The 23,497-nt window shown below is 41.1% G+C and overlaps 1 protein-coding gene across 1 annotated transcript in view; it reads right to left on the bottom strand.

Moving 5' to 3' along the window:
- LOC136877049 (uncharacterized) overlaps positions 1–23,285 on the bottom strand; it is a 253,668-nt gene extending 230,383 nt beyond the window's left edge. Inside the window, exon 1 of the mRNA XM_067150866.2 lies at positions 23,185–23,285. The gene's annotated coding sequence lies outside the window, so the exon portion shown is untranslated. The remainder of the gene's footprint in view (positions 1–23,184) is intronic.
- Between the last annotated feature and the right edge of the window lie 212 nt (positions 23,286–23,497).

The raw sequence follows: 23,497 nt of genomic DNA, 5'->3' as shown, positions 1-23,497 counted from the left end.
GTAAGTGAAAGCAATGTCAGGGCTCAGCTAAGGGCCCCGTGGTCACCAACCCACGCTCGCAAGTTAAGAGTCCAGGGCCCCTTTTAGTCACCTCTTACGGTAGGCAGGGGATACCGTGGATGTTATTCTACACACACACCCTCTTAGAGATGTTCAATGATTGCGATTAGCGGCGTCTGGCTAGAATAATTGTACGTAGTAACAGACAAGCCACACTGGTTCATAGTATAACCACATTCAATGCAGGAGGTACCAGACGCATATCCAGCAGGTCAGTGCAGCGTTCTTTAATGTCAGTGGGATTTGGGAGGAGAAGACCTACCAGAGTGCCCTTGTTAACACCACGACACCGGGCACAGCGATCATCTGGCCACGCGACGTTCCTAATTGGACCCTGGAGCTGGAGGACTCTTTCGATCTCATGATAGGGTTCGGGGGAAGAAAGAAATTATTAGAAACACAAAAATGCGGGAATATCACACCGTGTACCTGCCAACCCTCCTGTATGGTGCAGAGAATTGGACAGTACATAAAAAACTGGAGAGCCGTTTGGTTGCCGCTGAGATGAGATATTTGTGGAAAGTTGCCGGGAAAACTCGAAGAGACCATATTAGAAACACCACATTGAGAGATGAGTTTCAGCAGGAGCCAATAATGGATGTCATTGAGAGGAGATGATTGGGTTGGATTGGTCACCTTGAAAGAATGGAAGATGAAAGGAAGTGAAGCAGATGTGGCGAGCCAGGCCAACAGGAAGAAGAACAGGAGGGAGGCCACGGGATTGAATGGGAGGAGTACATCTTGGGACTGATCAGGAAGCGAGGAAAGACCCTGAGTGAGGTTCAGAGAATGGCGCACGACAAAATAATTTTTAGTAAATGGCTGAAATGTCCCGACGCCTAACGGCACAAAGGGAAAGAAGAAGATAGGGTTCGGATTTGGCGCAGGCCCCATGGAGCCATGAACTCCGGTTGTCAACAAGGCACTATACAGGCTGGTGGTAGCCCCATAACGGTGTGCGGTGTGTTCAAGTGGAATGGGTTGGATCCGCTGATCAACTCGAACAGGTCGTTGATCAATGACTGCTACGTTAAACTACTTGATGACCACTTGCAGCCCTTCATGGACCTTAAGTTTCTCAGTGGCACTCCGTGGCAGTTGACCGTGCGTCGCTGCTACTTTTTACACGGTTACGGTTCTTACCTGTATGGACTATGGTAGTGCGGCTTATGGTTCGGCATCAAGATCTACGCTGAACCTTTTTAGACAGTATGCACCTTAGTGGAGTTAGGCTGAAACCAGAGCTTCCTGTACTAGCCCAGTCTACTCGCTGAATCGGGAGTTCCATCTTTATGAAGAAGGCGGCAGCAGATAATCCTCACATACGCAGCCAAAATTCATGAAATTCCACAGCATCCAAGCTATCAATGCCCCTTTAATACTCTATACCAGCAGAGGTGCGAAAACCGGCCGAATGTCACACCACCGGTTGGGATACGAATTAATAGCCTATGTCGTCAGATGGTTCTGGCTATCGGTGGTTATCTTGAGCGGACCCCTAGCGAGGTACTTTCCGTGTCTGTACCGTGGTCGGATGTATGGCTAGATCTACTCCGTGTATCCAAGGTGAACATGGATGCCTCTAGTCATCGGAGGTATTTCCAAGACTTCATCCACCAGTATCCGGACGCGCGAAATATCTTCACGGACGGTTCGAAGCTACGAGAATGTGTTGGATGATCTTTCGTCTCCGATTATATTAGAACAAATATCTCGCTTCCTAGTGTCTGTAGTGTTTATACGGCGAAGCTCTTTCCCGTCTTAGAAGCTGAGTGACGAAAGAGGCCACTTCCTCGTGTGTACCGACTCGTTAAGCTCTCTGCAGTCTATTGATAACTGTCGACTCGTTAAGCTCTCTGCAGTCTATTTATAACTGTTTCTCGCAACACCCGCTGGTGCAGCAGATTCATGACCTTCCTAGCTAGGGTGTGTGATGCTGGCACCAGAATCACTTTCGCGTGGCTTCCAAGCTGCGTTGGGATTGCGGGAAATTAACTTTCGGCGGGAGCGTATACAAGGAGGGGGGAGGGGGGAGGGGGGAGCAGGGGCCTGCCCCCTTCGTGATGAAGAGGCAAGCTTCCATTCAACATTTTCGCCAAAAATCAAGTGCCAATAACTCTGTTGGCGATAGTCCTGAAGTCGGTAGTGTTACGAATGGACAAAGTGCAAATGGACGTGACGGTGACAAAGTTGGCTGCGTTGGTAGAACTGCTTCTTGTGATGTCGCTACTTCGAGCTCAATTAATGTAGTTCCGGTTGTCAAAACAATTCCGTTCAGTCTTTCACAAACGAAAAAATTTATGTTAGAAAATGTTTGGAAACCTCAGCCAAGATACAAATTTCCCTCCATTACTAGTTCAAATCATACTAGATCGTTTCAAATGAAATAGATAGAAGAATTTACGTGGTTAGCTTATTTGGAGGAAAAATCTGGATCTTTTTGCAAGTACTGCGTGTTATTTTCCCATACAGAAAATGTAGAGAAAGGAGATCACCAAGTAGCAGGGGCGTTGGTCGTTCAGGCTTTTACCAATCTTAAAAAAGCGAGGGAAATATTTAGCAAACATGAAAACTTATCCTATCATAAGAAATATGTTTTGATCGCTGAAAATACAAAAGGTATGGTTAAGAGAAAGGCTGAAAGTGTTATCAATCAGGTAAATGCCCGAAGACTGGATATTGAGAATAATAGAAAACGGCTAATCCCTATAATACAAACAATACGACTTTGTGGGAGGCAGCAAATAGCTCAAAGGGGTCATCGTGACTCTGGACGAATGAGCCTTGAAGAACCGGACCAAAATGATGCGAATTTTCGATCGTTGTTGAGATACCAAGCCAACAGTGGAGATAATATTCTTAAAGACCAATTAACTACCAGTGGTGGGAAGAAGATGTACACAAGTTCTTTCATTCAAAACGAACTTATTAACACAGTCGGTCACTTAATGCAATAAAAAATTGTAGAAAATGTCAGAAAGTCTATTTTTTATTCCGTTTTAGCAGATGAAACCACTGACATCAGCCAAATCGAACAGTTTTCTCTCTGTGTACGTTACGTAGAGGACCAAACTTTCAAAATCAGAGAAGATTTTCTGACATTCGTGCTCGTTTATGACGTCACTGGAGCAGGTTTGGCCAACACAAAATTGGACACCTTGTCAACATTAGGACTTGACCTAAAGAAAACGAGAGGCCAAGGGTACGATGGTGCTGCCACGATGAGCGGGCAATTCAGAGGAGTACAAGCTAACATCAGAGAAAAGCTACCGTTGGCCCTGTATACACATTGTTCTTCACACACTCTAAATTTATATTTGTCAGATGCGAGCAAATTGTCTTCTATAGGAAACTGTATGGGTGTCATAAAAGTCAGCCAAAAGAACCGAAATATTGAAATCAACGGCTTCTGAATGTTGTCCAGAACAAAATAAAAAGAAACGTATTTCACTGTGCGAAACCCGATGGGTAGAAAGGCACGACTCAAAATTTTATTTAAGGACATTTTGAAGCCTATCTTTCTCTCATTTTGCAAAAAAGAAGAGAAATTAAGCGATTCAGCATCTAAGGCTCACACTCTAAGTAGTGCTATTAGTCAATTTGCATTTCTTGTTAATCTTTCTGTTTTGAGCCGGATGATATCAACCACACATAACTTAGCAGTTTCAAAACAAAAATATAGATCTTCCACAGGCCTTGACTAACATCACGAGTGTCTTACACCTTCTGTCGAAGGAGAGGGCAAATGCTGATGACTCATTTAAAGCCTTGTATAATCAAGTAAAGTCATTCGGTGCCAAACTTGACATTAAAGAAGAGATTCCAAGAATTTGCCACCTTCAAACAGCATGTAGCAACGTCCCTTACACCACAGAAGAAGAATACTATCGAGTAGCTGTTTATGTGCCATACCTGGACGATTTTTGTAACTCACTAAAAGAACGCTTTGAATCTCACAAGGAAACAGTTGCATTCTTACAAAACATCCTTCCACAATTGTGTATCATAACAGATTTTGGTTCACTGGAGGCTGCTTTTAGTTTCTACGAAGATGATCTGTCACACAAAGACATTGTGCAAAGTGAGTTTATGTTGTGGAAAGAAAAGTGGAGTCAGGAAAATCCTTCAAATTTTCCAAAAACGGCTGTAATTTCTCTAGCAAAATGTGACAAGGCTTTCTTCCCCAACATTTATACCCTTCTCAAATTACTCGCAGTTCTTCCTATTTCTGTCGCAACCGTAGAAATAACTTTCTCTAGCCTAAGGAGACTGAAGACTTACTTAAGGGACAGCACATCTGAAAGTAGGCTTAACGGGCTTGCTTTACTCTCTATCCACAGAGACATTATAGTTAGTGAGGAAGAAGTTCTTGATAAGTTTGCAAGTGTACCAAGAAACCTGGACTTTGTTTTGTAATCATTGGTGTACTGTATGTATGTGTGTCTGTCTGTCTGTCTGTCTGTCTGTCTGTCTGTCTGTCTGTCTGTCTGTCTGTCTGTCTGTCTGTCTGTCTGTCTGTCTGTCTGTCTGTCTGTCTGTCTGTCTTTCTGTATGTATGTATGTATGTATGTATGTATGTATGTATGTATGTATTGTAACGGTTCAAATCCCGTTACAGGATATCTGTATTTTTATTATTTTATCTGTATTATTATTATTATTATTATTATTATTATTATTTTATCTGGGAGATTACTATTATTATATTATCATTCTTATTCAGTTCAATTCTGCAATGCTTGTCGCTTGCGTGATTGTAGTTAAATGTATGCATATATACGTATGTGTAGAATAACACTCAAGACATGTACAGTGAGAATTGTTATATATCAGATGTTGGATGTGACATTGTTACATTGTACAATACTGCTGGCATTACTGTCAAGTCATCGCCACGTCATGGCTACGTCATCGTGCTCATTTGGCGGTGCGCTCACTGCTGGGAGAGACCTACTGGGAGCCCCGGGGGATTTCACCATTACATGTAATATTTGTCGCGAGGTGGGAGGATATTATAACTATTTCTGGAGGTTATGTAGGTGCGTCAACCAACGTTTATAAAAGGTGGCTGCATATTGTAGCGTCAGTCATTATTCTACTGGAAGGAGAGGCACAGTTGGCCATTAAGTGAACGAAGATGGAATGACCTCAGTCAGTCAACGGGAGTCAATAGTTAAACGTAAGGTGAAGAGAGAAGTGGACGGTGAACTGATGGAGTCATAGAGGGACACACTTGCAAAGAAGTCATACCATACAGACTTACAAAGAGGTCATATGATATGGAGAAGAAGCAGTCACATGGATATATCACCAAATTAGGCGTTACACATCTACAGTAAACACCAGATTTAAGGAATACGTCGTAATTACACTCAAAGTGTTGAAGGTAGAGTCAAGTGAAACAGTGACGGATATACTTTGTATAAATTGTTAAATGTCCGGTCAAGAAGAATTCAAATTCATGCCTAGTTTCTTTCAGTTGCAATGTCATAATTTCACATTCTCACATTTTAATCGCAGCAGTTCTCACTATTTTATATATTGTTTCAAGAATATATTTTGTTCTATCAAATTAATTTAGCGTTTCATTTCTACAGTGAAATTACTTAATCTCAAATTTAATGGGGAAACCGAACGCCAATCTCCTTTTCCCAGAACTTATATGGTATGTTGTCAAAAGTAAGCTTACTACCCCACACCCTAGAGATAGTCAAGATTCTCATTCTATTACTGCTGCACTGAGTGCTAGCTGGCGCCCTTCAAATAACGTATGTGTAAGTAAGCAGGTAAGAAGTAAGTGTGAGTACAGGGTTCGACGATTGTGTATTTTATTTAATGAATATTAATTTTCATATTTTTCAATTTAAATTCAGATGAGTATGTTGCAAGTCAGCTAGTCAGAGAGTTAGGAACATTACAGTATGTATGAATCAGCCCAAATCAATGTTTATTTTTTCCTTTCTAAAGTGTTTGAAATCGTATGACCTCTTAAAATTACTTAACTTAACCTTGCATTAATCTTGACCCCCCCCCCCCAAAAAAAAATTCTATATTCGCCACTGACTTGCGGATCAAACTGCAAAATAACCGATACTTTTACCACGTAGATCTACGAACGTACCTGATAGAGATATTCATTCTCAGCTACGTCGAACCATCTTGGCGTCCTGGGAGTCAGAGTGGCTAGCTATGCGAACTCCCAACAAGCTGAGAGCAATTAAAAAGATGACAGTAGTGTGGCGGTCGTCTTTCCTGCCTTCATGGGGAGAGACTATATTTTTGTGTAGGCTGAGGATAGGGCATGGAAGATCTACGCACTCTTGCCTCTTAAAAGAAGGGGGGAAGACCGAGCTCGATAGCTGCAGTCGCTTAAGTGCGGCTAGTATCCAGTATTCGGGAGATAGTGGGTTAGAACCCCACTGTCGACAGCCCTTAAGATGGTTTTCTGTGGTTTCCCAATTTCACTTCAGGCAAATGTTGGGGCTGTACCTTAATTAAGGCCACGGCCGCTCCCTTCCCAGTCCTAGCCCTTCCCTGTCCCATCTTCGCATTAAGACTATCTGTGTCGGAGCGACGTAAAGCCAATAGCAAGAAGAAAAAAGGAAGACTCCAGTGTGTTATTGTGATTCAGAATTCACCGTGGCCTACACACACCCTCACAGAGTGCGCCGATCTCTCTGACCTGAAACGGGACCTCGGCCTGCAGGAGTCGCACGAACTCATACTGGCCGGGGACGAAAATACTGCTGATCTCGTCATTCGCTTTACGTGTGGGAATAGATTAATCAAGGGCGTATACATTTCAAGTGTTCTGTGTCTTTTTCGACTTAATAAAATACTTTCCTTTGATTCTTTAATTCGGATTCAAATTTCTCCGTTTGTTATTTTTGAAATTTATTATTTGTGACAACTTCATTTGTTCAGAGGTGACGGTTGCCTATTTTTACTTCCTGTTAAAACAAACATCACACCACCACCTTCACTTACCTCTACATCAGGATAATGCACCGTGCCAACGGGCCCAATGTATCCACAAGGGGTTCGAGGAGTGAACTGGAGAGTTTCAACAACTATTATTATTTTTTATTCTATCAATGATCTACATTTAGAGCTGTTGCTTAGGTGGCAGACTGCCAATCTATTGTTTACCTAGCTGTTTCTTAAACACTTTCAAATAACTTGGAAATTTATCGAACATTTTCCTTGATGTAGCCATCTCGTTCGCCTGATATCAATCCTGTCGAACATTTAAGGGACGCGGTGGTGAGGTCCATTCAAACGCAAGACTCTGCAACTACAAATAGCAGAAAGCTGTTGGTAGCTCTCCAAACGGCATGATTCAGAATCTCTTCGCAGGTGTTTCTTCCAGTTGTGGACGAGTTGCTGCATTTGGCCGAGCTAGAGGAGGGCCTACACGATACTAGACCCCTATCCCACGACTTCTGGGATGTCAGTATATGTTGTACCGCTGTGATAGAGTATTGTCTGTGGGTGTAGGCGTAACTGTACGGGCAAGGAATGGGAAGGAAGCAATCGTGGCCTTGCGGAAGATACAGTCCAGGAATGTGCCAAGAGCAGAAATGAGAAATCACGGAAACGATTTCGGGGACGGCTGACAGGGGACTCGAACCCACCTGTTTCTCGAGTACAGAGCTAGCAACCATAACTGGCCGTGCCACAATGAACTGAGTTAACCAGTTCGGTAAAACAGGGATAAGCAACCATGTGAAAACAGTATAGCTAGGAGCTACTCGTTCGATAGGTGGCCGTTGATCTTCAATCTGAAACAAGTAACAAAGATGTTCATTGATGAAAGCAGGGGCGGCCGTACCTTATGTGCTGAAGTGCTGCAGCACATTGCCTATTTGAAAAATAAATTAATTTTAAAACATTTTCTGCAATCATATACAGTGCATTGAAAAAGACGTCAGCCAAAGAATAGGAAATGATTCAACTCCCCTCACAACCAGGTAGCTAGTCGTGTTCTCCACGCCGGATGGCTGTGCTGGGCTGTGCGATCACAGCTCAGCGAGAATTTCTAAGCGTTTTGCCAAAAAGGAAGAACTCTGCCTTTGCGCATGCGTGCCCAACTTTTCTGATAGACTGTGTAAACAACAGCCAAGACCGCCCAGACATCACTTCACAGTGATTCTTCGTTCGACCACAGAGTCACACTTGCATTACGACCGATATGAGAAGGTGGCGGTGGCACCCTCTTGACACAGCGGTAGCATTTAAGAGGGGATCGCTCAAAGCAGACAGGAAAACAAAATGCTGTAGAGCTGTTCCCGCCAGGTCTTTTAATACCAAAGAGGATAGAAAACTCCCAACTTTCCTATTCCATAGCCCCATTTGTAAATCGAACGATAAAAACTGTACCTTTTATGTTGTCAAAATGACATGATACTGTGATTTTCTTTAATTAAAATGCCTAGTTTATAAATGTCACTATAAAAACATAACATGTAATTTTGCATTACGACGTTACTGGTTTTATTTCAGTGATTTTGGTAACATTGGGAAGACATGTTTTTGCGCGCTCACACCAAGTGAATATTTTGCCATTGCAGGTGTTATTGTGTGTTTAATTACCGGTATATAGTTTTATAGTTTTTTATAATAAATGTGTATATGTGTTGGGGTTGTTTGCGTGTTTGTTCGGTGTGGAAATCTCAGTGGAGAGCCTCTTGAAAACCGCATACGTTTCTGAATAGTTTTATTTTTTGGAGTGGGGGTGGGTTATAGCACACCACTGATTTTCTGCACCCGCCGCCACTGGATGAAAGGCAAGTGAACGGGCACAAGGTTGCAATCAAATAGCAACCTGCATTTCCAATTCTGTAAGGAGGTAAAGAGACCTTGGATATATAGAAAATGTATTGAGAGAAGAAAATGAGGACAATGATAAAGATGGAGATATTTGTTTGAAAGTGAATGGTGGAAGTAGAGTTGTTGATGGCGTACGTGCACAGAAGTAATCATCAAATACCACATACATGCATCTGTAGTGTCGACAGTAGCTACATCAGAATGGCAACTGCCAAACAAATACTTCACTATTCATATTATTTATATTTTTCCTTCTTTTTGTTGTTGTGGTGGTGGTGGTATTCATTAATTCTTTAATTATTTTCATGTTTCGCCAAACACAACCTCTGATTTGATGCTGTAGTATAACAAAAGATGACAAGCCTCCAGTTTTTATTTCATTGCATAATTGAATATTTCGTAGTGTATGCGGTGGTGATTGTTTCAAGAGGAAGTACAACTGCGCAACCATCCTCTCTTAACACTAATCAGAGCAGATACCGATAATGGAAGAGGCTCGACTCTCCGAAGAATGAACATGGACGTACACACACAAAAAAGGGGGAAAGGACCACGAAGGACATGAAATTTGAAGATTCTTTAGGCCTCACAAACCTAATATCACTGGGGTCGGAAATGAACAAGAATTGACCAAGGAAGGTCAGATAGAATAGATGAAAGCAAGGAGACTGTCAGAAGTAAGTGGAAGGAATGTCAGGATCAGCTAAGGGAGCCGTGGCCGCCAACTCTGGCTCCCAAGTTGAGAGCTCCTGGACCCTCTGTTAGTCGTCTCTTACGACTGGCAGGAGATACCGTGGATGTATTCTACCACCCCTCCATCTCAGGGGGCGTGTTGAATGTGACATGATGTGAAGCATTATAAAACTTATGTCGTATGTAACGTGAATTATGGATTCACAAATGATTTTAAAAAATTACTTAGTAGACTAGTCTTCGCCCTGAGGCGTCATTCCTTCAACTGCAGGAGTAAACTTTCGCCTCAACAAGGCCTAATGGCCCGTAACGGGACAGTTTTATCTTCGTTGGTGTACGCATATCAGGCATGTTTACCGCGGAAATGAAAAAGAGTACGACTGGCAGTCTTCAACTCCTTCAGCTGTTCCAGCGGCTGACAGCGGACGTGAACGAGAATACACGTAGTGGAATACTTTGTATTCTATTTGCATCCCAGACGGAGAGCGTATGTTGCGATGATAACATGTACACACAGAGGAGTTCAACTTCTTGTTTCATAAGTAGGGTTCGAAACTCAAGTGAGACCTAAATATCTCCTATCTGTGCTCTAAACTATTGGTATTACGTATTCTTCTGGTCTGCCTGTTGCGATTTCTTGCATCTGCCGCTTGGTACAATCCAAACCAAAGGGTAGCTTCCACCGAAGTCCCAGTCTTATTTATGGCTGTAACAGTATGGAGCTGTTGAGGTACGCGTGTGCTGAGTATTGACATTCGGAGCACGATTAGTCCGTCTGAGTGTTACAAAAAGTGTTACTCATAGCGTCAGGCATACTGCTCCAGTGAGGAAAACAATGGTAAACTACCTCACTTCTCATCTTGCCTAGTACGCCACATATTGTCACCGCCATCGGTTTTTTGCGGTTCCACATAATCTCTGGTTATCATTCCTTCGACTGCAGGCGTAAATTTTCGCCTCTATAAGACCTAATAACCCATAACGGGACAGTTTTAGTTGAGGTCGAACTAACCTCTAGGCTGATAACCTAACCGGCATTCTTCTAACACCATCACCTCACAGAAGGTTGGCAACCATCATGGAGTAGTTCCTCCTATGTTGTGTTTCCCGTATCTGCCAAACTACTGCCGAAGGTTCCTCTCCCAAATTCAATTTTTCAGCTCACACCCACGATTCTATTTTATCTCGCCTTCTATCAACAATTGTATCAGTTTGTATTTGCCATGGTGTGGGTTATTGTAGTCACATCCTATTTCGTGAACCATGGGCAACGGCTGAGTGGCCTGGTAAGTGGTCCTGAGAGTCGGGATACCAGTTGCTATGGAATGGGAGTGGGCATCTAGGGCATATTCCGAGTCATGGGCCTCCTTGTGCTCAGGCGGCTAGGGCTATACAGTCCACCTATGGTCCCTAACCTGTTAGAGGACAGATCCTCACTTGGACTATGTGTAAGTAGGGTAGCATCCTGCTTCTTGAATTTACCAAGGCCGGGCTGAGTGGCTCAGAAGGTTAAGGCGCTGGCCTTCTAACCCCAACTTGGCAGGTTCGATCCTGGCTCAGTCCGGTGGTATTTGAAGGTGCTCAAATACGACAGCCCCGTGTCGGTAGATTTACTGGCACGTAAAAGAACTCCTGCGGGACTAAATTCCGGCACCTCGGCGTCTCCGAAGACCTTACAAAGTAGTTAGTGGGACGTAAAGCAAATAACATTATTATTATTATTATTAATTTACCAAGCTCAAAACATTTTAAGCAAGCCTCGGACCTATGGGAATAACGGAGTCCCACTCCCATTTGACAGGCGAGGGACTCCTTGGAACCAACTTGGCGAACGAAATGGAATTCGACGGGGGCTATCAATATTAATGGGGCTTATGGGAGGAAGAAAGTAGAACTGGCTGAGTCAGCAAAGAGAATGCATACGGTTGTGCTAGCAGTAAGAGATATTCGCGTAAGGGGAGATAACGAGGAAGAGAATGAAAGTTATGAAGTGTACTTGATGGGAGTTTAAAAGGGAAGGGCAGAATATAGGGTAGGACTGTTCATCAGGAATACTGTTGCACGCAACACAGTTTCTGTTAGGCGCAACAAATGAGCGAAAGATTTGGGTAGATTTGGCAGTTGGAGGAATTAGGGGTGTATTCACCATGTGAGGGCGCAGGTGAGAATGAAGTGGACAAGTTTTATGAAGCATTGAGTGACATCGTAGTCAGGGTGAACAGAAGGATAGGACCGTGCTAATGGGCGATTTCAATGCGAGAGTTGGAAATAGAACTGAAAGATACGAAAGGGTGATTGGTAGATGCGGCGAAGATATGGTAGCTAGGTAGCTAATAGGAATGGGAAGCGTCTCCTGGACTTCTGTGCTAGTATGGGTTTAGCAATTACGAATACATTCTTTAAGCATAAGGCTATTCACTGCTATACATGGGAGCCTAGGGGTAACAGATCCATAATAGACTATATCTTAACCGACTTCGAATTCAGGAAATCTGTTAGGATGTGCGGGTTTTTCGGGAATTTTTCGTTGAAACAGACCACTGTCTGATCTGTAGTGAACTAAGTATCTCTAGGCCTACAGTAGGATAAAGGTGAAATCTGTCTGCAAACGAATAAGGGTAGAAAATCTGCAGGACGAGGAAATTAGACAGAAGTGCATGGATATAAATAGTGAGAAGTTCCGAACAGTGGACTGTAAGCAGTTTCAGGATATACAAAGAGAATGGGTGGCATGCAGGGATGCTGTAGTAGCAACAGCAAGGGAATGCTTAGGAACAAGTGTGTGTAAAGATGGGAAAAAGCGAACATCTTGGTGGAATGATTAAGTGAGGGCAGCTTGTAAACGTAAAAAGAAGGCTTATCAAAAATGGCTCCAAACAAGGGCCGAGACAGACAGGGATTTATATGTAAATGAAAGAAACAGAGCGGAACAGATAGTTGTTGAATCCAAAAAGAAATCGTGGGAAGAGTTTGGTAATAACCAGGAAAGGCTAGGTCAAGCAGCAGGAAAACCTTTTTGGACAGTAATAAAGAATCTTAGAAAGGGAGGGAGAAAGGAAATGAGCAGTGTTTTGGGTAATTAAGGTGAACTCACAATAGATTCAAGGGAATCTCTGGACAGCTGGAGGGAACATTTTGAAAATTTACTCAACGTAAAAGGAAATCTTCATGGTGGTGTCGCGAACAACGGAGCTCATGGGGAGGAGGAAAGTGATGTTGGTGAAATTACGCTTGAGGAAGTGGAAAGGATGGTAAATAAACTCCATGGTCATAAAGCAGCAGGAATAGATGAAATTAGACCTGAAATGATGAAGTATAGTGGGAAGGCAGGGATGAAATGGCTTCATAGAGTAGTAAGATTAGCATGGAGTGTTGGGAAGGTACCTTCAGATTGGACAAAGGCAGTAATTGCAGGGGAACAGGTAAGGAATGCAACAACTTTCGAGGTATCTTATTAATTAGTATACCAGGAAAAGTATTCATTGGCATCTTGGAAAGGAGGGTGCGATCAGTCGTTGAGAGGAAATTGGGCTGTCAGGATCAGATTTTTAGTATGCGTCAGGTAATTGAAAAATGCTACGAGAGGAATAGACAGTTGTGGTTATGTTTTGCAGATCTAGAGAAAGCATATGACAGGGTACCAAGGGAAAAGTTGTTCACCATACTGGAGCACTATGGGGTTAAGGTAGATTATTAAAATCAATCAAAGGCATTTACGTTGACAATTGGGCTGCAGTGAGAATTGATGGCAGAGTGAGTTCTTGGTTTAGAGTACTTATAGGGTTTAGGCAAGGCTGTAATCTTTCACCATTGTTGCTCGTACTTTACATGGATCATCTGCTGAAAGGTATAAAGTGGCAGGGAGGGATTCAATTAAGTGGAAATGTAGTAAGCAGTCTGGCCTATGCTGACGACTTGGTCTTAATGGCATATTGTGCCGAAAGCCTGCAGTCTACTATCTTGGAACTTGAAAATAGATGCATTGAGTATGCTATGAAAATGAGCCTTTCGAAGACTAAATTGATGTCAGTAGGTAAGAAATTCAATAGAATTTGAATGTCAGATTGGTGATACAAAGCTGGAACAGGTAGATAATTTGAAGTATTAATGATGTGTGTTCTCCCAGGATGGTAATATGGTAAATGAGATTAAATCAAGGTGCAGTAAAGCTAATGCAGTGAGCTCGCAGTTGCGATCAACAGTATTCTGTAAGAAGGAAGTCAGCTCTCGAGACTAAACTCTTTACATAGGTCTGTTTTCAGAGCAACTTTTGTTTATGGGAGCGAAAGCTCGGTGGACTCAGGATATCTTATTCATAAGTTAGAAGTAACAACATGAAAGAAGCGAGAATGATTGCTGATAGATACAAGTGAGAACAATGGCAGGAGGGTACTCGTAATGAGCAGATAAAGGCTAAGTTAGGAATGGACTCGATGGGTGAAGCTGTACGCATAAACCGGCTTCGGTGGAGTCATGTGAGGCGAATGGAGGAAGATAGGTTACCTAGGAGAATAATGGACTTTGTTATGGAGTGTAAGAGAAGTAGAGGGATACCAAGACGACAGTGGTTAGATTCGGTTTCTAACGATTTAAAGATAAGAGGTACCGGTATAGAACGAAATGAAGCCACAGCACTAGTTGCAAATAGAGTATTGTGGCGACATGTAGTAAATTCACAGAGGTTTGCAGACTGAACGCTGAAAGGGTAACGGTCTATAATGCTGATGTACGTATGTATGTGTGTATGAATGTATATATTTGCCATATCAGAAAATGTGACCGAAATAGGCTGCTTTTCTGCGTTTTTGAGGGTTAAGACTTCACATGATTGCCCGGCACGACGGAGTAGCTGGTCTACCCATCAGATCTTGAACATTCTGCGATGCATCCACATATCAAAGGCCTGCATTCAGTTTACTGACGAAGCCTTTAGTGTCCGTTTTATAATTCGGTAAAGTAGCACCGGTGACAGTTCGCAACACACCTCGAATTTCAAATTAGGGGTTACGGTTGAAGATACAAGATGTATTAATAGAAAAACACCCCTTGGCTGGCTTCGATTTTTACATCCGGATTCCATTCTTTTGTTAGCCGGCGTACCAGGCGTTGATGCTGTTCAAAAGGAATTTAAACTTCGTTACCACCAAATATTAATAGCGTAATCTGCGTAGGCCCTATGCATTCATCAACTCACTGAAGTAACTAACTGAACATACGTTAATTTGCTTTGTTACATCAAATAAAAATGTATTTTTAACAATAGAGGCCGTTCAATGAATGTGGCATGTATGAGAAAGGAAAAGTGCCTCTATGGCGAGATTAAATAGGATTAAGTTATTTTCTGGCCATTAAGAAATGATAGCAAAAACTTCCGGGCATCTTGGAGCCGTTGACCTAACCGCTACAACCAACAGCAATAAAACATAGATGAAACGGTTAATTGTAAGTTACTGTGACCTGGTAACAACCACAGCGTCATGGGTCATGAAACACTCAACTATATCAGCTGTCGGGCTACACAACTGCTAGCATTATCCTCAAAGAATGTGAACAAAATGGTGGGTCTTTTCTGCATTTCAAGAAAACGGAAACAACTTAATTTTAGTGTAACTCTTTCAGCATAAGGATACTGTTTTATGAAGAAAATAAACCATTGTGTTCAAAGAAAATGTATTAGACAAAATGACAAAGTGAGTTACAACTATTATTCATTCTTAACAACATGAGCGCCCATATGACAGTTTCTAGAGAGGGGCCCAGACCTGGGGTACGTAGTAATTTTAATATTTTGGAAGATAAATGGCGATTTGTATTCTGCGGTAGAATAATCCACGGTATCCGCTGCCTGTTGTTGGTGGACGGTACGACCGCTTTTACGTAATAATGACTTTTATATCATTTTCTTGAAAGGAAAACACGTGACTACACTAGATCTTTGCCTTTCCCTGACATCTAGAGGGGGGCCGCGGCCCCACCTTGCCCCCGAATATGGGCGCCCTTGCTTAACAAGCCATGTTAGCAAATAGTAATACGGAAACAATCTGGAGTTAAATGCCTGTGACGAAAGTTGTTCGGGCTTTGGATATACTCCATATATTTACACTTGAGGAGAGTGACAAACTTTATTTAATATGAGGTGTGATGCTGTAACTGTAATTATTTGGGCGGTGGATATCATGCTAATATGATCGAGAAGCTGAATGAGTTTCCAGCCGGCAAAGTTCGAATTAAATGTGCTGGAAAAACTCTCCCGTTGGGTTCAACTGTGTTTAGAGAGAGAGTGCGTGTGCGTAAAGATTCATGATGCGGTTCATATATTTTAAATAAGTTATTTATAACGTCAATGATTTTTGTTTAATTTTAATTGCTTCCTTGAATTCAAGGCTGCCTCTCGACAATGCTTACCAAAGGAATACAAAACAAATAGCATGTGCGCAACAATGAGTCATCCAAAGCAGGTTGTGAGTTTCACAAATACGAAAAGTCCTCTCAGTTTTGTTACTGCGTTGATGGGGTGAAAGTTCCTTTCGGGGATCATTGCAAGTTCCTAGGTGTTAATATAAGAAAAGACCTTCATTGGGGTAACCACATAAATATGATTGTTAATAAAGGGTACAGATCTCTGCACATGGTTATGAGGGTATTTCGTGGTTGTAGTAAGGATGTAAAGGAGATGGCATATAAGTCTCTGGTAAGACCCCAACTAGAGTATGGTTCCAGTGTATGGGACCCTCGACAGCATTACTTGATTTAAGAACTGGAAAAAAAACCAAAGAAAAGCAGCTCGATTTGTTCTGGGTGATTTCCGACAAAAGAGTAGCGTTACAAAAATGTTGCAAAGTTTGGGCTGGGAAGATTTGGGAGAAAGGAGACGAGCTGCTCGATTATATGGTATGTTCCGAGCTGTCAGAGTAGAGATGGCGTGGGAGAACATCAGTAGACGAATAAGTTTGAGTGGTGTCTTTAAAAGTAGGAAAGATCACAATATGAAGATAAAGTTGGAATTCAAGAGGACAAATTGGGGCAAATATTCGTTTATAGGAAGGGGAGTTAGGGATTAGAATAACTTACCAAGGGAAATGTTCAATAATTTTCCAATTTCTTTGCGATCATTTACGAAAAGGCTAGGAAAACAACGGATAGGGAATCTGCCACCTGGGCGACTGCCCTAAATGCAGATCAGTATTGATTGATTGACTATTTGAAATCAACAATGGATGTAAACAAAAGGGTGAAGAGTGAAAACAGTATAAAAAGGGCAGGCCTAAATATTATGATACATACATGAACATTTGCAATATTATGTAAAAGAATAAGTTAGGAAGCAAACATATGGAGCCTTTAAGGGCAATTAGAGAAATGTCTTTGACATGCTTTACTGGAACGTGTTTTTTTTTTTTTTTTTTTTTTTTTTTGCAGATTTTGACAAACTGTTTTGACTACAATTAGTAAACGATCGACTTCTATTTCATCAAGGTGGCACTCTGTTTGTAGTAATCTACAGTTGTTTCGTACATACATTTTTTCACCCTGTCAACATATTCAGGCTGGTTCGTGTCTATCTCAAATCTGACAATTAGGTCCAGGATGTAGGCCTTTCCATGAGCTTCTTCATAAACCACCATATCAATTCTTCTTAGGCTCCCTTTTGCGGAAGGACCTAGAACCTCTTCAAGTAGGCTACAAAGTATCCTTTTTTTTCTCAAATTTTCGGCTAAGGATCTTATTGTATGCATCAAATTTGGGTGTAAATTGTCAGTATAAAATCACTCATTTTCCGTTATGTTGTACGCCACACCAAGAATCAAATTTGCGATCTCTTGGTGTAGATCTGACAGTTTTTTTATTAAAGCAGTTGCCCTTTGCAGTAGCGGCGATTAGGGGGGGGGTGAGGGGGGCAGTTGTCTGTTGCCTTATCAACTAATGATTTTTTATTTTCTTATTATTAACTAACTTATTAGCAGAAATACGCACAAAATGTTGTTCGTCGTGGCTAACCGATTTGTATAGCGCACAGCAAGTAGTGGAGACTTTGCATGTGCTGTGAGGAAGGGAGGAAAGCTGAAAATTACAGGCCAGTAAGTTTGACATGCATTATATGTAAGCTTTGGGAAGGCATTCTTTCTGATTATATTAGACATGTTTGTGACCGAGCTCGATAGCTACAGTCGCTTAAGTGCGGCCAGTATCCAGTAATCGGGAGATCGTGGGTTCGAGCCCCACTGTAGGCAGCCCTGAAGATGGTTTTCTGTGGTTTCCCATTTTCACACCAGGAAAATGCCGGGGCTGTACCTTAAGTTTGTGAAATTAATAACTGGTTCGATAGAGGGCAGTTCGGTTTTAGGAAAGGTTATTCCACTGAAGCTCAACTTGTAGGATTCCAGCAAGATATAGCAGATATCTTGGGTTGACCTGTCTAAAGCATTTGATAGGGTGGATCATGGGAGACTACTGGCAAAAATGAGTGCAATTGGACTAGACAAAATAGTGACTGAATGGGTTGCTATATTTCTAGAAAATAGATCTCAGAGAATTAGAGTAGGTGAAGCTTTATCTGACCCTGTAATAATTAAGAGGGGAATTCCTCAAGGCAGTATTATCGGACCTTTATGTTTTCTTATATATAAAAATGATATGAGTAAAGGCGTGGAATCAGAGGTAAGGCTTTTTGCGGATGATGTTATTCTCTATAGAGTAATAAATAAGTTACAAGATTGTGAGCAACTGCAACGTGACCTCGAAAATGTTGTGAGATGGACAGCAGGCAATGGTATGTTGATAAACGGGGTTAAAAGTCAGGTTGTGAGTTTCACAAATAGGAAAAGTCCTCTCAGTTTTAATTACTGCCTTGATGGGTGAAAGTTCCTTTTGGGGATCATTGTAAGTATCTAGGTGTTAATATAAGGAAAGATCTTCATTGGGGTAATCACATAAATGGGATTGTAAATAAAGGGTACAGATCTCTGCACATGGTTATAAGGGTATTTAGGGGTTGTAGTAACGATGTAAAGGAGAGGGCATATAAGTCTCTGGTAAGACCCCCAACTAGAGTATGGTTCCAGTGTATTGGACCCTCACCAGGATTACCTGATTCAAGAACTGGAAAAAAATCCAAAGAAAAGCAGCTCGATTTGTTCTGGGTGATTTCCGACAAGAGAGTAGCGTTACAAAAATGTTGCAATGTTTAGGCTGGGTAGAAATGAGAGAAAGAAGGAGAGCTGCTCGACTAAGTGGTATGTTCCGAGCTGTCAGCGGAGAGATGGCGTGGGATGACATTAATAGACGATTTTGAGTGGCGTTTATAAAGTACGAAAGATCACAATATGAAGATAAAGTTGGAATTCAAGAGGACAAACTGGGGCAAATATTCATTTATAGGAAGGGGAGTTAGGGATTGGAATAACTTACCAAGGGAGATGTTCAATAAATTTCCAATTTCTTTTAAATCATTTAGGAAAAAGCTAGGAAAACAACAGATAGGGAATCTGCCACCTGGGCGACTGCCCTAAATGCAGATCAGTATTGATTGATTGATTGGTAGCAGGGGTATATTTTTTGCCAAGGTCATGGACACAGGCATGTTTCACCCGCTTGCTGCGCGCATTCGTCGGTCTAGGAGAGACCTCCCTCTGTACTGTCTGTTAGTTTCTTACTGTGTAGTCAATGTTAATCAATCCTGTTACAGAGGACTGGAAAAATGCATTGTGCTATGCCCTCTACCAAAATCAACAATTTTGTTGTGTTTAGAACATATATAGTCTGTTGTTACCTTACAGTAAAGATTTGAAAAGTCAGCATACATTCCCATCGTGTTCTGAACAGAAAAAACAACTTACCTCGATTATAAATATATGATAGGAGGAGGGCGCTCGGTATCTTGTTAATAAAAAACAAGAGAAATTAACACGCAGGCACATAGATGATGATCGAATGGAAGAAAACTACATTTCTCTCTCCCTCCTTATTTCGCGAATATAACATCAACTTTTTATGACGCAAACACAATAGTCACCGTAAACAGAATAAAAAAATCATGGATTCGAACACTGATCTCTCTCTGTTCAGCATTAGAATAACACATGCATCACATGGATTTCGAACCTTGAAAAACTCATGGATTCGAGGCCTGTTCTCTCAGTTCATCGTCAGAATAAAAAATCTCTAACACATGGAACCTACCTGGATTAATGCAAGAATAAGATATACCTCACTCCTCATTTCGTACGCTGTCTACACAGGATTCATAACACAGTTACCGTAAACAAAATTGCATGTATGGAATCGAACACAAACTCCCTGATGTGTAAGATAACAACAGACTATACATGTTAACAAATGTCTTTAATGTTATGCGCACACAACACACACTATCGTAAAACCGAACACAGGCAAAAATACGGAATTGATTGTAGGACAAGCAAATGCTGTGAGGTAGCCCTTACATACATACATTATATCACTACGTGCAAACACATAGACGAGTTTTAATTCTCTGCACACTTCATTCACAGATATAGCAATTTCATTTTTAGTATTTAATTTTGATACATGTGAAAAAGGGATTTGTTATAAGGGAGAGGGTAGTAACACATACCCCTCTTCCTATCGAATAGCATTGTGAGGTTAGCATAAGGCTTTACGTCCCCATCCGACAAACAAAATAACTATGAACAGCGTCCTCCCGCTGCGGAGAGGATTTTTTTACACACACAGAGAGAGAGAGAGAGAGAGAGAGAGAGAGAATATGGTATATACCTACTCTGTTACGCTAAATGGCTTGAACGACGCTGTCCTTGTCGCAAAACTGGTTCAATCCTATTTTTAGCTGTGTGCGTACAGGGAGAGGGACCGGAAATGTATTCATATATTGTCTGTTGTTAACTTACCTTGTTTATAAAATGATTTTACCCTTTTAGTCACTACTTACGTCAGGCAAGGGGATACCGAAATAATATCTCTAATCTGGCTATAAATCGAACATAGTCACAAAAATTAATCTGTTACGCTAAATAGCTTGGACGGTTTCTCAGGCGGCACTCTTTTAGTCGCCTCTCTCAACAGAATTTTGATAATTAGAGCACTGAATTTTGAATGTAACAGTCGAGCTTATAGATTTGAACACCAGAGGCTTTTAATTCACTACTGTAATGTTAGAGGCAAATCGAGGACTCAGCTAAGAGCACTGTAGTCGCCAACCCACGGTCCAGAGTTATAATCCTCAAGGGAAATTGAAAAAGATGCAGAAATGATTAGCGGTGCAAATGCTGGGTAGGTATGTCTGTCTGTAAAAGATAAGGGACCTATCTCTTTCGACTACCTTACTGATTTTTCTTTGCATGCCTCTTCTGTTATCTCAATCACAGAACCTTAAACTCTCTTTGAAGAAAACAACTGGAAACTACCTTACTGATTTTTCATTGTATGCCTCTTCTGTTCTGCCTACACAATACAAAAGCAATTTACTTACACAGCTTGCAATCGCCAGCTATTTACAACAACCACAGTCGTGTGCAATAAAAATGGGTTAGCATGCTGGCCTGTAGTCATAGAAGTCCCGGGTTCGATTCCCGAAAGTAACTAGAATTTTAACAAAAGTACACAGCATAAAAACGTTACTATGATCCCAGAACACATTCTACTCTAGATAATATTGAAGAAAATATACATACACTTACCTTTGAAGAAAACAATAATCACTACCACCATTAATAGTGGATATATGTAAGTTCTAACGTGAACACGCATCACAGTACTTTAAAACGTAATTGAATATCATATTGTAAGAATAAGGAAACAGAAAAGTACAGTTGTACTTTCTCTTAAAACAATAATCACTACTATTAATGATAATAGAAGATGTATGTAAAGTTGTACTTCTTTCCGTGGTTTTACATTTTCATATTACACAAATAGAAGTTACAAATGAACTATCCCCCAGCACACCCTTTTAGACGCCTCTTACATCCGTTTTTAAATGATTAGAACACTGAATTTTTGATTGAAACATTTCGAGATTGTGTTCACAAGAGACTTTTATACGCCTATTGTAATGTTCACACTACATAGTGATAATCGGAAAACTTATCTTCTGCCATGCGATAATAGCATACGCTTATAATGATATTACTTCCGCTTAATGTGTTACTATGCTAGCCTTTAGTCATGGAAGTCCCGGGTTCGATTCCCGTCAGTGTCTATAATTCTAACAAAGGCACACAGCATAAAAATTACTACGATCACAGAACACATTTTAATCGTAGATTATATCGAAGAAAGTATACATACACTTACCTTTGAAGAAAACAATAATCACTACCACCATTAATAGTGGATAGATGTAAGCTCGAACGTGAACACGCATCACAGTACTTACTTTAAAACGTAATTGAATGTCATATTGTGAGAATAAAGAATCGGAGAAGTACAGTTGTACTTTCTCTTAAAACGATAATCACTACTATTAATGATAATAGAAGATGAATGTATAGTTGTACTTCTGTCCGTGGTTTCACATTTTCACACTACGCAAATAGAAGTTACGAATTAACTATCTCCCAGCACACCCTTTTAGACACCTCGTACATCAGCTTTTTAATGATTAGAACACTGAATTTTTGACGGAAACATTTCAAGCTTATTGTGTTGAACACTAGAGACTTTTATGCGCCTTACGAACCATCAAAAACAATAATCGCTACTATTAATGATAATAGGATATGGATGTATAGTTGTACTTCCGGAAACCTGGATAGGAATCAAACCCGGCTTCACGAACTAGCCCATAGTAAATACCAAACAAATGTTAGGACTGTATGTTACACCACCCGACAATATTCTTCTGTTTCAGTAATAATGTTAATGACTTTTCATTCCACTAACTACTTTTACGGATTTCGGCAGATGCCGAGGTGCCAGAATTTAATCGTGTGGTAGTAAATCTACCGACACTAAACTGTTATATTTGATTATTTCAAATACCAGCGGACTGAGTCAGGATCTACTTTCGGTAACCTGGCCTCACGAACTAGTCCATTGTAAATACCAAGCAAATGCTAGGACTGTATGTTACAGCACCCAACAATATTGCTCGGTCTTAATAATAATAATGTTATTGGCTTTTCATCCCACTAAATACTTTTACGGATTTCGGCGGATGCCGGTGCCAAAATACAAAGCAAATGCTAGGACTTTATGACACATCACCCCAACAATATTGATCCATCTCCTCGGTAACATGATTAGCGATGTTACTATGCAAATGCTGGGAAGTTTGTTTGTAAACGATAAGAGTCATGTCTCCTTCGACTACACAGCCACATAACCACTGACCTTGAATAAAAAATCTCAATCACAGAACCTTAAACTCTCTTTGAAGTAAACAACGGAAAACTACCTTACTAATTTTTCTTTGTATGCCTCTTCTGTGTTGCGAACAATAATAATCACAGGCATTAAACACATTATATAGCACACGCATTAGACTACGTAACACCATCTTCTAACGTAGCGAAGTTATGAACGAAAAAATGCACGCACATTTTCACAGCTTTTATGTTCATGTTTAATTCAGTACATTCACTTCGTTCACTGTTTTGTACTTACCTTATAGGATGTATTAATGATTTGAAATAGTAAATGTAATCTCTGTCTCTCCTGTCTTATCAAGTGAATGCGCGTGGCCCACCCGAGCTTGCACGCGTGTGTCTCTGCTGTTCTCAACAAGAAACGAGGTTTCAAATTTTCTGTGGAGACAGCGCTTACCGACTGTCCGCTGCCTGTTCACCGTGTCTCGAACATACATACAGTATATAAAGCGGAATTGTAAAATTAATCAGATTTAAAAAATGTTGCACCGACCGTGTAGTGTAGGGGGTTGAGGTTATTACCTAGAGGGCTCGGGAAAAAATGCGAGGAT

The sequence above is a fragment of the Anabrus simplex genome, chromosome 7 (assembly GCF_040414725.1).
Source record: "Anabrus simplex isolate iqAnaSimp1 chromosome 7, ASM4041472v1, whole genome shotgun sequence".
NCBI classification, from domain to species: domain Eukaryota; kingdom Metazoa; phylum Arthropoda; class Insecta; order Orthoptera; family Tettigoniidae; genus Anabrus; species Anabrus simplex.
Note: the sequence above shows the minus strand (reverse complement) of the source record. Positions and strands in the feature narration are given on the sequence as shown.